Source organism: Giraffa tippelskirchi, chromosome 8, assembly GCF_054371585.1.
Source record: "Giraffa tippelskirchi isolate mGirTip1 chromosome 8, T2T-mGirTip1v1.2.pri, whole genome shotgun sequence".
NCBI lineage: Eukaryota > Metazoa > Chordata > Mammalia > Artiodactyla > Giraffidae > Giraffa > Giraffa tippelskirchi.
In genome coordinates, this window is record NC_137282.1 from 32,943,308 (window position 1) to 32,960,246 (window position 16,939).

Below are 16,939 nucleotides of genomic sequence, written 5' to 3' on the forward strand. Positions count from 1 at the left end.
GACAAGTCTGTATATTGTCACCCTGATTATTTAACTTATGTGCAGAGTACACCATGAGAAACACTGGGCTGGATGAAGCACAAGCTGGAATCAAGATTGCTGGGAGAAACATCAACAATTTCAGATATGCAGATGGCAGAAAGTAAAGAGAAATTAAAGAGCTCTCGATGAGGGTCAAAGAGGAGAATGAAAAACTGACTTAAAACTCAACATTCAAAAATCTAAGATCACGACTTCTGGTCCCATCACTTCACGGCAAATAGAAGGGGGAATAATGGAAGCAGTGACAGCTTTTATTTTTTTGAGCTCTAAAATCACTGCAGTTGGTGACTGCAGTCATGAAACTAAAAGATGCTTTTCCTTGGAAGGAAAGCTATGACATACGTAGACAGCATATTTAAAAGCAGAGACATCACTTTGCCGATAAAGGTCCATATGGTCAAAGTTACAGTTTTTCCAGTAGTCATGTATGGATGAGACAGTTGGACCATAAGAAAGGTTGGGTGCCAAAGAATCTATGCTTTTGAATTGTGGTGCTGGAGAAGACTCTAGGGAGTCCCTTGCACTGCAAGGAGATCTAACCAGACAATCCTAAAGGAAATCAACCCTGGCTATTCATTGGAAAGACTGATGTTAAAGCAGAAGTTCCATTACTTTGACCACCTGATGGGAAGAACTAGCTCACTAGAGAAGACCCTGATGCTGGGAAAGATCGAAGGCAGAAGGAGAAGGGGGCAGCAGAGGATGAGATGGTGAAATAGCATCACCTATTCAATGGACATGAATTTGAGCAAGCTCCAGCAGATATTGAAGGACGGGGAGCCAGGCATGCTGCAGTCCATGGTGTCATAAAGAGTAGGACAAGACTGAGCAACCGAACAACAGCAACAACAAAGTGTGTACAAAAGAAAATAGCCCATTGGTAGGAATGTTGCTGCTGCTGCTACTGCTGCTAAGTTGCGTCAGTCGTGTCCGACTCTGTGCGACCCCATAGACAGCAGCCCATCAGGCTCCCCCGTCCCTGGGATTCTCCAGGCAAGAGTACTGGAGTGGGTTGCCATTTCCTTCTCCAGGGCATGAAAGTGAATGTAGGAATGTAGACTATGCTAAACCCAAATATTGGAATTCCATTTGCTCTGAATTTATAACATCTTTTACAATATTTTCTTTTTAAGCAATTTTCCTTTGCAGCATTTTGGTTAATATTGAATTAGGTCTTCTTATTTTCTATTGAATTTTTCATTAGGATTAAAAGTTACCCTGAGTGACCTGGAAATTATGACAGCTGGCATTCATGAGGGACTGATTCCAAGTGCCCTGGCAGCAGTCTGACTGGTCCGCTAGAGAGCTCAGGGGAACATCAGTGAGAGCAGCCTGACCCCTCCCTCTTAGTTCTCTCTACTCTGTTCCTTGCCTGTGCCACTCTCTGACACCCTGGGATACTTAACTTTCAGATTCCTGCACAGAACTCATTCCTTATCAGTTAACCAACCAGACTAGCAGGCTGCACTGGGGGGATGTGTAATGCCCTGGCAACTCATGGAGGCTTCCCTAAAGGGACAGGGACATAAATAGCTTTAGGGAAATTATTTATAAGACCTTCAAATTCCATATTTATTAATACTGTTTTCTGAAGCTCATTTGCTTTAGAAGGTACACATGGACAGAGGATCAGAGCGGTTCTCCTTTCTCATTTCACCTTCATCCTTTATTCACTGTTTAGAATACAGAGGTATTTTGAATCTTATTAAGATAACTTTCTTAGAAATGCAAATGTGAAACAAAGTGATAGTTGGAACTGTTGGTGTCAAGGAAGTCTCTTTTGTTTTTGTTTTGCTTTTTCTAGTTAGGGCATAATTAACTATTCCCTTTACCTTCTCACTATGAGCTCCACGTCCAAAAAGCAAAAGTTTTACCATCTTCTAATTTATTATAAAATGTAAAATAACTTATGCATACATTTTGTTGTGGAGAAGTAAAATTGGGTAATCAATAAAATACTTCAAGCTTAAAAATATGTTACAGTAAAGTAAAATTTTACAAAGATGTGTAATACCAATATATTATTAATATAAGTAACTTATAGCACAGAAATAAGGATTAATATCCTGAATTTAAGTGCCTAAGAATAGAGAAAAGGAGTGGAATCTAAAAGAAAACAAGGAAGATGAACACACTCGTTATAAACAAATAAATGAAAATAGAACGTATGTCTATCAAAATGACAACTAGAATCATAATGATATTGACAGTCAACAGCTAGCCAATGACAGTCACTAAGCCATGATGTTTCCTCTGGATCATAAGCAGTTTCTAAAAAATATCAAAAATAATTAGACAGATCCATTGTGACCACAGTAGAACAAGAAACAAGTAAGATGACTCTTAAATCATGTTTGAACACAGAACTAAGTACACTGTACTATCATAGAAATAATCAAACATATTCCTCTTCCAGCTAACATGTATGATGAACCTTTCACTTCAGATAACAACCTTAGTCATTGCGTAAAGAAAACTGGGTCATGGCCAGGTTGAATAAGTTCATAAGACACTGAAGAAAGATGATAAAGTACAGTCCATTCTTTTCTGATATTGTCAAGAAAGTCATACTTCAAATGTGGTAGGTGCGTTCACATCATAGCTACATTTTATTTTTATTTTATTTTTTTTTAATTTTACAATATTGTATTTGTTTTGCCATACATTGACATGAATCCACCATGGGTGTACATGTTTTCCCCTTCCAGAACCCCCCTTCCACCTCCCTCCCCATCCCATCCCTCCGGGTCATCCCAGTGCACCAGCCCCGAGCACTCTGTATCATGCATCGAAACTGCACTGGCGATTCGTTTCACATATGGTAATTTACATGCTTCAGTGCCATTCTCCCATATCATCCCGCCCTCGCCCTCTCCCACAGAGTCCCTAATACTGTTCTATTTATCTGTGTCTCTTTTGATGTCTCGAATACAGGGTTATCTTTACCGATTAACTAAACACCATATGTATGTGTTAGTATACTATAATGGTGCTTTTCTTTCTGGCTTACTTCACTCCATAGCCACATTTTAAATTAAAATGCAATCTATTTAAAAGTAAGAAAGAAAAAGGACTCATGAAGGGGTGATTACGTCCAAGAAAAAATTCAAGATGGATTTGAAATGTACATTCTGATCAAACTGTAATAAGATTGAAATAAGGTTAAACTGTAGTCAAAAACAATTAAGAGTTTACATATAAAATTTGCTCTTATTTTGACCTTGTTATGCTTGTATCATTTTGAAAACTATTTTTCAGGAACATACAAATGTAGGAAAAACATTATTATGATACAAAATTCAGATAATTACAATTTCAAAACATTTTTTTCATTGATCTGCCCTCTAATTGCATTGTGATGATTATAAAGCAATTGCTTTGCTAGTTGGTAAATAAATGCATTTCCAAAAATAAATTCTGGAAAAATTTTAAAATTATAGAAAAACTATAAACTGTTTATAATATTATTTGACAAGTTTAGTGATAATTTGAGACAAACTTTTTAATGTTATTTATTGTTAATGTTTTTATGTTTTTATTTAAGTTACTAATAAATGCTTTAAGCATGCTTATTTTCCTTTTCTTCTCATTTCCTATGTAATTGTAATGTTATAATAACTTATCTAATTCTCCAATTTTCAGGCTTATGTTTTAATGGAGTATTATTTACACTTTCTTAACTTGATAGACAGTAGAAGTTACTTAAGTTCAACAATTAAGACCCAAATCCTAATATTAACCTTTGTTCTATTGCCAGGATAATTAATACTTGCCTTGACTTGTCTGTGTCTACTGTTCTTCACAGTCAAACACTAGAGACAGCAATCGTCTGTCATTCATTAACACCTTTGAAAGCTACAGGGGCCCATGTGAGCAGGCATTCACTTCACCGTGTCTGCTAGCCTGACTGAATTACTAAGTTTGTCCATTGCTAGTATGGAATTAGTAATTTAATCTTTCATTTTAAAGCCAGTGAGCCTGGAAGCAGTGGTATCAGAATCTTCAGAACAAATCAATCCCCATTCTTTCTCCAGTATGATCCTTAGATGTCACAGGACTTCTAACGCGGTTAAGTTCTCTTCTCTGTGCATTCAGGGCACCTGCCCTGTAAACTTTACATGGTGGTTGCAAAGATCACAATATTCAAAACCTGAGAAAGTAACAGAGTTGTGCATATTCTCCTCTCATGGTATTTAATTTACTAATCAGTAATAAGTATTTCACACATTGAGAATGTGCATTCCATGACAATAAGGAAAAAAAAATTATCTTATACATAATTAATATGTAACAAGCCAATATATATGCTAATACAATATATGCATACACATATACACAAACATAAAGATATATATAGACATACACTCATATAGATAAAAATAAATAAATTGATAACCTATGCATATATACATCTATGTGGATAAAATAAATATTTTTAAATGACTGATAAAAAAGAATGAAATTCTACCATTTGCAACAATGTGGATGGACCAACAGACCAAGCATTTCACCAATGTTGGACCAAGCATTTCACTATCCTTTAGTGAAATGAATCAAACAGAGAAGAACAAATATTCCATCTATATGTGGAATCTAAAAAAATAAACAAATGAATACATATAATAAAATAGAAGCTGGCTCACAGATATAAAGCACAAACTAGCAGTTACCAGTAGGGAGAAGGAAAGATGGAGGGGCAAGATAAAGATATGAGATTAAGAGAAAGAAACTACTATGTATAAAATAGAGAAGCAACATGGATATGTTATACAGTTCTGGGAAATAACACCATTATCTTGTAACAACTTTAAATGTTGAATCACTATGCTGTATACCTGAAACTAATATTATAAACCAATTTACATAAAAATAAATAAGCAAAAATATATAAACGGCTGAATTAACTGGTTATCCATATGGAAAAAACGCATCTTGATCTCTATGTTGTATCAAAAACAAAAGCTAATTCAAACAGATTAAAGATCTAGGCATTACATATTTAAATGCAAAGGTTAATAAAGATCCTAGAAGAAAATATGGAAGACTATGTGTATGATCGCAGAGCAAAGAAAGACTGTAAAAAGAAATCCAAAAGCACTATTTATTTTTTAAAAAATGACAAGTTGGACTTTCTTAAATGAAGAAACATGTACCTCAAAAGACTTGATCTAGAGAGGAAACGCGCGAAACACATTCTGAGGGAAAAGGCATATGCCTTCCAGAAACTTCACGGCCACAAGACACCTTTGAATCAATAAGTAAACAGAAGAAACTCAATAGCTAAACGACTCAGAGCCTTGAAAAGGCACTTCATTGAAGATGATGTAAAAGTTGTTTAAAAAACATGAAAATTTGCTGAACCACTTTCATTATCAGATGAATACAAATTAAAACACAATAGGACACCACTACACACCCACCACGTGTGCTAAGTCACTCAGCTGTGTCCGACTCCTTGAGATCCCCTGGACCATAGCCCGCCAGGTTCCTCTGTCCCTGGGATTCTCCAGGCAAGAATACTCGAGTTTGTAGCCATCCCCTTCTCAAGGGGATCTTCCTGACCCAGGGATTGAATCCAGGTCTCCTGCATTGCAGGCAGATTCTTTACCATCAGAGCCACCAGGGAAGCTGATACACCCACCAGAAGGGTTAAAATAAAGAGAAAAACATATGGTCCTATTAACAGAAACTAAAACACTCTCATACATTGCTGATGAGAGCATAATTTTGCAGAAATATTTTAGGAAACTGATACTATCTACTAATACTGAAAATATATGTATAGCTAAACAGTTCCAATTCTAAGCATAAAATCAACATAAATGTGTATGTAACTTTACCAAAAGACATGTCAAAGGAGATCGATAGCAAAACAATTTGAAAAACTCATACACGAGAATCGTCTACAGAAGAACGGGTGAACAAATGTCCATATATTCACACTGGAAAAAAATGCCCACAATGCCAGTTAACAAACTCTTATTACAACAAATTGGAACGTTAACAACAAATGTTGAGTAAAATAAATGTGACAACCAAAAAAGACATCATCTATTATTCCATTTCCTAAAGCTCAAAATAAGAAAAAAAAAAACATAATTAATGATGATAGAAGTAAGCATACTGGATATGTTTGGTGGCATTTTTGTCTGAGACAGGACAGGGGCAGTCTCAGTGATGGTGGCAAAATTCTATTTCCGAAATATATATCATGGGTACAGATTTCTGATCACACCCTTCGCAATGGCCATCAACAAAAGACTGCAAAGAATAAATGCAGGAGAGAGTCTGTAGAAAAGGGAACCCTTGGGAATATAAATTGGAAACAGGCATGATGGAGAAGAGTATGAAAGTTCCTCTAAAATTGAAAACACAGGTACCACATGATCCCGCAATCTTACTCCTAGGCCTGTCGGTGAAGAATAATGATAATTTGAAAAGACAAATGCACCCAAACATTCAATGCAGCACGTTTTACAATAATCATCAGAGGGATGGATAAGGAAGATGTGTCATATACATATACATACGATAGAATATGACTCAGACATTAAAACAAAGAAATAACGTCTTTCCAGCAAAACACATGGACTTGTACAATATCATACTAAGTGAAGGAAGTCAGAGGACAAATAGCCTAGGATGTCACTTTTGGGTAGAACCAAAAATCAATAAAAATGATTCTCCAAACAAAAGCTAACTCAACAAAACAGCAAGAAAACTCGTGGTTAGTTACATCACAGAAAAGGTGGGGATAAGGAAGGAAAAAATGAGGATGCTGTGATTCATATATATATACATATATATATGGTAATAAATATACACAGACATATATATAGCAGGATATCAACAAGAACCTAGTATATAGCACACTGAACTTAATGAACACTGTGTAATAACTTAAAGTGGGAAAAGAATGTGAAAAAGAATAGATAAAAAATGCCTATAATTAAATCAGGTTATATTCCATATGAAATACAAATTAAATTTAAAAAGCAAAAGAAGAAAAAATGCCAGCGGCATCCCCCTGAGGCCTGGGTCACCAGGTCTGGGGTCACATTTCTGGGGTCCGAGCCGAGGCTGGCCTGGGGTAGACCTGAGCACGTTTGAGAGGAAGTGCAAGCTGTGGAGCCCGCCTTGGGCTTGTACTGCCTGGTCCCCCGTGGAGTGGACCCTAACCTCCGGACGCAGGCAGGCCCTCCAGGAGCTGAACCAAGCCCAGTGCACCTAAAGGGCCGTGTGCCCTGGGAGCTGGAAAGGGTTTCCGAAGTGGATTGATCTCTAGTGGTTGGTTTCTCACCTGCAGCTTCTTCAGATTTCTTCCTCTGCTTTCTTACCACAGCACCTTCAGTATCTCCCTGGGGCGGGGTTTGGAATTTGTCTGGGGGGGGAGCGGGTGAAGCCTAAGGGGATAAGGGGGTAAGGATAAGGCCTAAGGCTTAGGAAACACCAGTCCTGGCACATTCCACTCTCATCACAACCCAGGAAGAGGAATTCCTCTAGGGCTCTGTTTGCGCTGGGAAGACAAATGGGGCATGAAGACGTGCTGCCGCCTTGTGGACATTTCCTGTAGTAACACTCTTAAAATTCGCAACGTAAGGGAATTCAGCATTCACAAAGCGTGTGGGGACATCTGCCCTCACTCAAGAAATAGCCTGGGGTAGGTAATTAAAAAAGAATTCAAAACAGGGAGATGTTCAAGAAGTCAATCTCAAGAGGTGAACTGAACACACGTGCTTCTTTTGTTTCGTTTTTTAAACACAGGAAAAGAAGCTCCACATCACTACCACTGATTACTGGAGAACTGCAAATCAAAACTCTAGGGAGGAATGACCTCCCATTACTCAGAAAGGGCAGCACCAAAAAGAGCGGAAACAGTAAATGTGGGAGAGAACATGGGGAAAAGGGAACCCTCCTGCACTGATTTGGGGAATATGAATTAGAACGAGGCAGGATGGAGAGCAGCGTAAAGGTCCACTAAAAACTGAAACTGAGGTAACACGGGATCCTGCAGAGTCCCTCCTGGGCCTGTCCATGCAGAAAAACCATAATTTGAAGACTTGTGCACCCAAGGTTCACTGCAGCACTCTTTAGAGTAACCAGCACGTGGAAGAAGCCAAAATGTCCATCATCAGAGGGATGGATAAAGATGATGTGGTATTTATATAGACAGAATATGACTCAGACAATAAAAAAAATGAAATACTGCATTTTCCAGTGACACACGTAAACCAGGACATGATCACACTAAGTGAACAAAAGATAAAAAGGGAAGGACAAATATCTTAGGATATCACTTATGGGTAGAATCTACAAATCAAAAAAAAAAAAGAACCTATTTTCAAACAGAAGTAGATACAATAATGCAGCAAAACAAGTTATGGTTACCACAGGGAATAGGTGAGGATGGAGGGGGCATAACTTAGGAGGATGTGATTAAAATATGCAAAGTAAACATATGTGTATATGTATACACATCATATGTGTATGATAGGTAATCAACAAGGACTTGCCTTATAGCATAGGAAAATATGCTCAACACTGTGTAAACAAGTATATAGAAAAGAATTCTAAAGGAGAAAAAAAAATATGTATATGTGTATGTATAAGTGAATTAGGTTATATTCTGTATGAAATACCAATTAAATTAAAAAAAACAAACAAACAAGAAATGGCAACAGCATCCCACTCAGTCTGGGTGCCACGGGCTGATATTGCATATCTGGAGCTTGAGCAGCCTTGTGTCCGACGACTGGGCTGTGGTAGACCTGAGGGAGCTGGAGAGGATTGCCAGCACTTGACCTTCGCCAGGACTTGGAGTTTCTGGACGTTTGTGCGTGGGACCCCAGTCTGCGGATTCAGTTGGGCGCTCCTAGAGCTCAATCAAACTCCCGGGTTATTAGGTTATTAGGCAAAGAACAGTAAGCCCTTGGAGCTGGAAGTTTCCAAAGTTGGATTGGTCTTTAAGTCTCCCAGTGGCTGTGTCACACCAGCGCCCTCCTCTCTCAGGGTCCCCCACCCCACTAACACACACCCTCAAATTTAGTTTGCACAGGGGCTGGGATATGTCTGGGAGGTGAAGGTTAAGGGGGCAAAAGGAAGGAGACACGAGCCCTGGCACCTTCTACTCTAATCCACAGCCCAGAGAGAATTTCTCTAGGGCTCTGTTTGTCTGGTGGCTCAGGTGGTAAACAGTTTGCCTGCAATGCAGGAGTACCAGGTTTGATCTCTGGGTCGGTAAAATTCCCTGGAGAAGGCCATGGCCTACTCCAGCATTCCTGGACTTCACAGGTGGCACTAGTCCTAAGGAACCCGCCTGCCAATGCAGGAGACACAATCCCTGGGTCAGAAAGATCCCCTGGAGGAGGGCATGCCAACCCACTCCAATATTCTTGCCTGGAGAATCCCAAGGACAGAGGAGCCTGGAGGGCTGCAGTCCATAGGGTCGCACAGAGTCAGACAGGACTGAAGCAACCTAGCATGCACACAGTTTCCCTAGGCAGCCTAGTGGGGCATGTAGAAATGCTACTGCCTTGTGGACATTTCCTGTAACAACCCTGTTAAAATTTGCAGCTTCCTGGAACTTTGTATTCACAAAGCCTGTGGGGCTGTTGGGACACATGCCCTCAAGAAATGTCCTGGGGCAGGTAACTGAAAAAGAATTCAAAGCAGGGCAGTGTTCAAAAAGTCAATCTCAGAGGTCAGTTGAATGCCCCTTAAAAAAAAAAGCATAGGAAAGGAAGATCCACATCCCTATCGCTGATTGTTAAAGGACTGCAAATCAAAGCTCTAATGAGGTGTGATTTCCCAATGCTCAGAATGGGCATCATGAAAAAGAATGCAAACAGTAAATGCAGAAGAGAACATGGAGATGTTCTACATCATCCTACACTGATTTGGGGATTTCAAATTGGAATGAGGCACAATGGAGATCAGCATGAAGGTTTCTTTAAAACTGAAAATAGAGGTTCCACATAATCACGGAATGTCACTCCTGGGCCTGGCCATGCAAAAAAATCATCATTTGAAAAGATTCATACACCCCAAGCTTCACTGCAGCACTCTAGAATAAACGACACATGGAAGAAAACAAACATCCATCATCAGAGGGGTGGATAAAGAAGATATAGTGTTTTTATATACAGAATAGCATATGGCTCAGGCATTAAAAAGAATGAAATACTGCATTTCCTAGTAATATAAATAGACCTGGAAATGATCATACTTAATGAAGAAAGTCAGAGAGGTAAGGAAAATATCTCTTATGGGTAAAATCTACACAAAAAAACCCCCAAAAAACTCATTTTTAAACAGAAAAAAATGCAACAACAAATTAACAAACCAAGTTATGGTTACCAGAGAGAATAGGTGAGGATGTGGAAGCAATAAATTAGGAGGTTGTGATTAGAATATACAAAGTAATATACATATCTTTAAACATCCATATATATGTAATTAGTAATCCATAAGGACTTACTTTATAGCACAGGGAACTCTACTCAACACTGTGTAATAATCTGTATGGGAAAAGAATCTGAAGAATAGATATCTGAAAATGTATGACTGAATCAGGTTATATAACATGAAATACAAATTACATTTCAAAAAAAAAAGAAAAAAGTGACATCAGCATTTGGCTCAGCCTGGGTGACCTGCCCTGGAGTCACATTTCTGAAGCCTGAGCGGCCTTGGGTCTGAAGACTGGACTCTGGTGGGCCTGCGGAACCTGGGGAGGAGGTGCCGGCAGGTGACCGCCACTAGGACCTGGAGTTCCAGGGCTCCTGTGGATGGGACCCCAATCCAGATTCGGGAGGCCCTCCTATAACTCAACGGAGCCTAGTGCACCCAAAGAACGGTGCACCTTCCAAGCTGGGAAAGGTTTCCAAAGTAGGTAGGTCTTGAATTCTCCCAGTGGTTGGTTTCTCTCCAACAGCCTCCTTCCTCGGAGTGGCCCCACCTCAGTACCAGCGCACCCCAAGCATCCCAGTTTGGGCAGGGTTTGGGATTTGTCTGGGGATGAAAATACGGGGGAAGAAGTAAGGAGACACCAGCCCTGGTACATTCCACCCTTATCCACGTCCCAGGAAGATGCATTTCTCTAGGGCTCTAGGTGCCCTGGGAAGCTGAGTGGGGCATGGGGAAATACTGCCGCCCTGTGGACACGGCCTGTAACAACAACGCTAAATCCATGGCTTAAGGGCACTTCGTATCCACAAGGCCTGTGGGGCTGTAAATGACACCTGACTCGAGATGTCCTGGGGTAGGTAATGGAAAAAGAATTCAAAGCAGGACGGTGTTCAAGAAGCCAATCTCAAGAGGTCAAATGAATGCACTGTAACTTTTTTCCTTTAAACCACAGGAAACGATGCTCCACATTGCTAATTATTAAATAATTTCAAATCAAAACTCTAAAGAGGTATGACCCCCCTCCCCCACTGCCCAGAATGGGCATTATCAAAAATAATACAAACAATAAACGCTGGAGAGAAGATGAAGGAAAGGAAAACCTCCTATGGAGATATGGGGAATATAAATTGGAAGCAGGTACAATGGAGGGCATTATGAAGGTTTCTTTAAAATGAAAAACAGAGGAATCACATTATCCAGCAATCTCACTCCTGGGCCTCTTGACACAGAAAAAGTGTAATTCAAAAAGACTCATTCAAATACAGAAATTAAAAAAAAATGAATTCATATCCAAAGAGAAACAAACACAATGACTTAGCAAACCAAGTTATGGTTACCACAGGGAATAGGTGAAGATTGAGAGGCATAAATTAGAAGGATGTAATTACTGTATACAAAGTAAAACATAGATACAAACATATAAAACATATAACATGTATAAATATACTATATGTTATATAGTATATTTTACAATTATATATTATAACATCTATAAATATATTAAATATATAAATATATATATACATACATATAACAGGTAATCTACAGGGACAAATTTTATAGCACAGAAAACTCTACTCAACCCTGTGTAATAATCTTTTTGGGAAAAAGTTCTGAAGAATAGATAATATGAGTATGTGTTACTGAATAAGCTTACATTCTTCATGAAATACAAATTCAAATTATAAACAGAAAGGATGAAAAACAATGCCAATGGTATCCACTTAGCCTAGGTGACCTGGGCTGGCGTTTCATTTCTGGAGTCTAGGCAGCCTGGGGTTTGAAGGCTGGAATGTGGTGGATCGGAGGGAGCTGGGAAGGAAGTGCTAGCAGTTGAGCCCTCCTTGGACCTGGAGCTCCTGGTACTCTGTAAATGGGACCCTAATCTCTGGATTCAGCTGACCCTCCTAGAGCTCAAGGGCTTCCCTGGCTCAGCTCAGCTGGTAAAGAATTCGCCTGCAGTGCAGGAGACCTGGGTTGGGAAGATCCCCTGGAGAAGCGAAAGGCTATCCACTCCAATATTCTGGCCTAGAGAATTCCATGGACTGCATAGTCCATGGGGTCGCAAAGAGTCGGACATGACTGAGAGAGCTTCACTTTCACTTTGAAATTTTATCATTTATTTTAGAAATTTTTGAAAAGTATTATCCAAGATATAAATAAAATTTTAACTTAGAATTTATAAATTATTTAAATTCCAGAAATATTTTTAAATTTAAAAGCCTTCATTTATATCAATCATAGATGCATTTTCTCTTTTTTTATCTATAAAAGATAAGATTTACTCTTAAATGTTTGATTAAGCAAAATTATTGTTTCATCTTAACTGTGAATACATATCAATCTTTTCTAGTCTAACCCCCTTTAAAAATAAGACACGACTGAGCGACTTCTCTTTCACTTTTCACTTTCATGCACTGGAGAAGGAAATGGCAACCCACTCCAGTGTTCTTGCCTGGAGAATCCCAGGGAGGGGGGAGCCTGGTGGGCTGCCGTCTATGGGGTCGCACAGAGTCAGACACGACTGAAGCGACTTAGCAGCAGCAGCCTTAAAAATAAAGGTTAAAAAATATGAAAAAGTAAGAAAAGTAAATCCAAATAGAGCATCTGTGGAATTTTTCTCTTCATTAAGAATTGGCAGAGAGGAAAAGATTGAAATAATAAATGACATGGTGCCCAGCAAATATATAAATAAGAGTGTTTATGGAGGAAATTTATTCTAAGTGCCTGTTGAAGTCCCTATGTATTTTCAGTGTAGAGGGAGTTTAAAATACATTGATTTCTTCTTAAAAGATTCTTAATGAGTCATTGATTCAGATAGCTGCAGAGTAGACTTGTTTATATCTACAGACACTATAGGTTTATGGATAGATTCAGAGGCACTATTTTCTTTGCTGATTTCATCACACAACTTATTTTCTTTGTTTTAAATTAAATAGAAATTTATTTTTTCGACTCAATGGACATGAGTTTGAGTAAACTTCGGGAGTTGGTGACGGACAGGGAGGCCTGGCATGCTGCAGTCCATGGGGTCGCAAAGAGTCAGACATGACTGAGCAACTGAAGTGAATCGAAATGAACTGATTTAAATTTTTTTTTTCCTATTTTGCTATTTTATTTCCATAGTTGTAAGAACGCAACTTGCATGATGTTTCTCAAAAACTACCAAGTAAAATGGAAGCCAATTTTTCCATCTGAAAATCTATTTTTAAATATTCACTCTTTCTACTATTTAAAATTTCTCATCTTCAATCAGGACATTTTCTAACCACGTTTGCTTCATATTATTTCAAAAGAAAATTAATAAATTCAGCTTTCAAATACTTATGCTACAAAACTTCACATACGAGTTGGTTGTATGGAACTAGAACAATTCTTTCAAATGTTTAAAAAAAATGTTATTTAGAATTATAGTAGGTCCCTTGATTAGTTTCTTTAAAGTTTATTTAATTTATGTTATATGACACTAGATTCTTAAAATGGCTGTTGTTTTTTCAACACTGATAACAAAATAAAGAACTTCCTAGAGTGAAATTAAAAAAAAAAAAATTATGCTGGTTTTGTGTATTATTGTGAAAAAGGACTTAAAAAGAACAAAATTTTATCTACGATGAGAGACCTCCAGGAAGTTTTATACTTAACGATAAGAATAAAAGCAGTAACAATGGTAATGGTATTAGTTCTTGTACCTAATTTCTCTATATCTATGTATATATACATTTTTATCACAGAAAGATACATTTTGGTTTCTTTATTATTTTAGTATTTTCCATACAGATGAATAGACTATGAAAATAAAGATATTCCTTTTATATCTGGACAAGTTTTGGATGTCAGGAAGATGGGAAATAGAGTATACATTATAAAAGTATACTTTATATAAATGAAGTTTTGATTAAGAAATAAGGATTTTTGCTCACTTTTTTGTGCTCTCAGAAGCCATTACGTTTTATCCCTTTCCATTCCCTGTGCCTTCTAGTCAATTTTTTAATTCACATCGACATATTGGATTATTTGTTGTTGCCAGTGAACTGAGTTTGATGAGTTACTGCATCCATCATTGTTCTGGTTGCCAGCAACACAGAAAATCAATCTAATAAGTAATTACAGATAGCCCACGTCATCTCTGAGAAGGCTCACAATCTGATGATGAAGACTGCATCGCCAGTAATAATAGCCCAGAACACACCTGCAGGGCTGCAAACCTCACACTGAGTCACCACAGCACAATTCACTGAAGCTTGTGTCTCTATTGCTGCTGCTGAGTTGGCCATGGAATTCTGCTGCTAAAATGACTGCCACTCCATACCCATACCCAGGTGTCAACCAACCTTTGTGGTTGAAGCACAAAGTCCCTTGCCCCTATACTAGCAACAGGAGAGGCTGGAAATGTGGAATTTGGTATCTATTGGCCATGGTAGAGACTAGCAATATGGGAAATTCTCTGTAAGAAGAATTTATAAGGTAGAATGTCACTATGAAGAATAACAAATGTCCTCTTGAAGTAGCAAATTTCTTTGAATACATGTTAATTAAAGCTTTTTCTGTCAAGTAAAGAAGAAATTTTCTGTTTATTTAATTGCTTTTACTCTTACAAAAATAATGTTTTACACACACATGTAATTATATTCACTAATTTGTGGTGCTGGATAAGACTCTTGAGAGTCCAATGGACTGCAAGGAGATCAAACCAGTCAATCCTAAAGAAAATCAACACTGAATATTCATTAGAAGGACTGATGCTAAAGCTGAGCTCCAATACTTTGGCCACCTGATGCAAAGAGCCAACTCATTGGAAAAGACCCTGATGTTGAGAAAGATTGAAGCCAAGGAGAAGGGGGTGGCAGAGGATGGTATAGTTAGATAGCATCATTGACTCAATGGATAGGAATCTGAGCAAATTCCGGGAGATAGTAAAAGACAGGGGAGACTGCCATGCTGCATTCCATAGGGTTGCAAAGAAGTGGATGCAACTTAGTGTCTGAACAACAACAAATCTACTGTGCACTCATTGGAAACATCATAAATAAGAATATACTAATATACAGTTCAGTTCAGTTCAGTCCAGTCACTCAGTCGTGTCTGACTCTTTGCGATCCCATGGACTGCAGCATGCCAGGCCTCCCTGTCCATCGCCAACTCCCGGAGCTTACTCAAACTCATGTCCATTGAGTCAGTGATGCCATCCAACTGTCTCATCCTCTGTCGTCCCCTTCTCCTCCCACCTTCAATCTTTCCCAGAATCAGGGTCTTTTCAAATGAGTCAGTTCTTCGCATCAGGTGGCCAAAGTATTGGAATTTCAGCTTCAGCATCAGTCCTTCCAATGAATATTCAGGACTGATTTCCTTTAGGATTGACTTTTTTTATCTCCTTGCTGCCCAAGGGACTCTCAAGTTCTCCTCCAACACCACAGTTCAAAAGCATCAATTCTTCGGTGCTCAGCTTTCTTTATAGTCCAACTCTCACATCCATACATGACTACTGGAAAAACCAAAGCTTTGATTAGATGTACCTTTGTTGGCAAAGTAATGTCTCTGCTTTTTAATATGCTGTCTAGGTTGGTCATAACTTTTCTTCCAAGGAGCAAGCGTGTTTTAATTTCATGGCTGCAATCACCATCTGCAGTGATTTTGGAGCCCCCCAAAAATAAAGTCTGACACTGTTTCCACTGTTTCCCCATCTATTTGCCATAAAGAATGTTCAAGTTACATCCATTTTCTTGGTTGGTTCCTAGTTTGCATGGTGGACTAGGAGAGATCACAGATTGAAAAATCTTTATCTTGAGTAGGGATATAAAAAACTGGAGGGATTAGAACAAAACAAAGATATAATATGAGGAAAGTACCAGGAGGACATGAAAACTACACAATGGAATAAGAAACAAATTATGAGAGACTAATACATTCCCAACTTGGTAAAATGGAAGAATGACAAGGTGATTGGCATAAATGGTAATATTAAGAAACTGAGAAAGACTATTTAAACTCTTACTAAATGACTTTCTCTGACAGAACCTACCAGGAAACAGCAAAGCATTTAATAACTTAAATGTCTTTTCCCCTGACCTTTATGATAGCATTCCTAAAAGGAGTCAGTAATGCTATATCTCATTCAAAGTGATGATATAGGTGTCTGGGTGAGGTGGTGTATGAGGTATTCACAGTCAGCACCCCTGTCATCTCCTCCCCAAGAACACCTCTCTCCTTTTGTCTTAGGAGGTATACAGAATCTCTCACAGAGCAAGAAGTTGCCCCTTTTTATATGGAGTTTTAATATCAAAAGCCTATAACTGGTGAAGACTGGAAGATTTGAAAGTACATATTACGTGACAGAACAATTTTCTCCTTGCCTCCCACATAATATTTTTCACTACCAAGATAAAAATCCTTTAAGCTGTGATTTGAGAAGAGTAGTGTCTGGCAAGAAAGCAAGTGTTTCAGGACTGTGGGATGGGGTGGGGTTGTAGGATTTGAATGGCCAAGGGTGAGG

At 38.5% G+C, this 16,939-nt stretch overlaps 2 long non-coding RNA genes across 2 annotated transcripts in view; both read right to left on the reverse strand.

The window, feature by feature from the left end:
• Positions 1 to 16,939, reverse strand: part of LOC145518166 (uncharacterized) — a 55,525-nt gene that overhangs the window by 24,321 nt on the left and 14,265 nt on the right. The window lies entirely within an intron of this gene.
• On the reverse strand, positions 13,540 to 16,606 carry LOC145518169 (uncharacterized). The gene is made up of 2 exons (XR_014062673.1): positions 15,838 to 16,606; positions 13,540 to 15,123 (listed from the first exon to the last, which is right to left on the reverse strand). It is a non-coding gene; the product is annotated as an uncharacterized LOC145518169 (long non-coding RNA).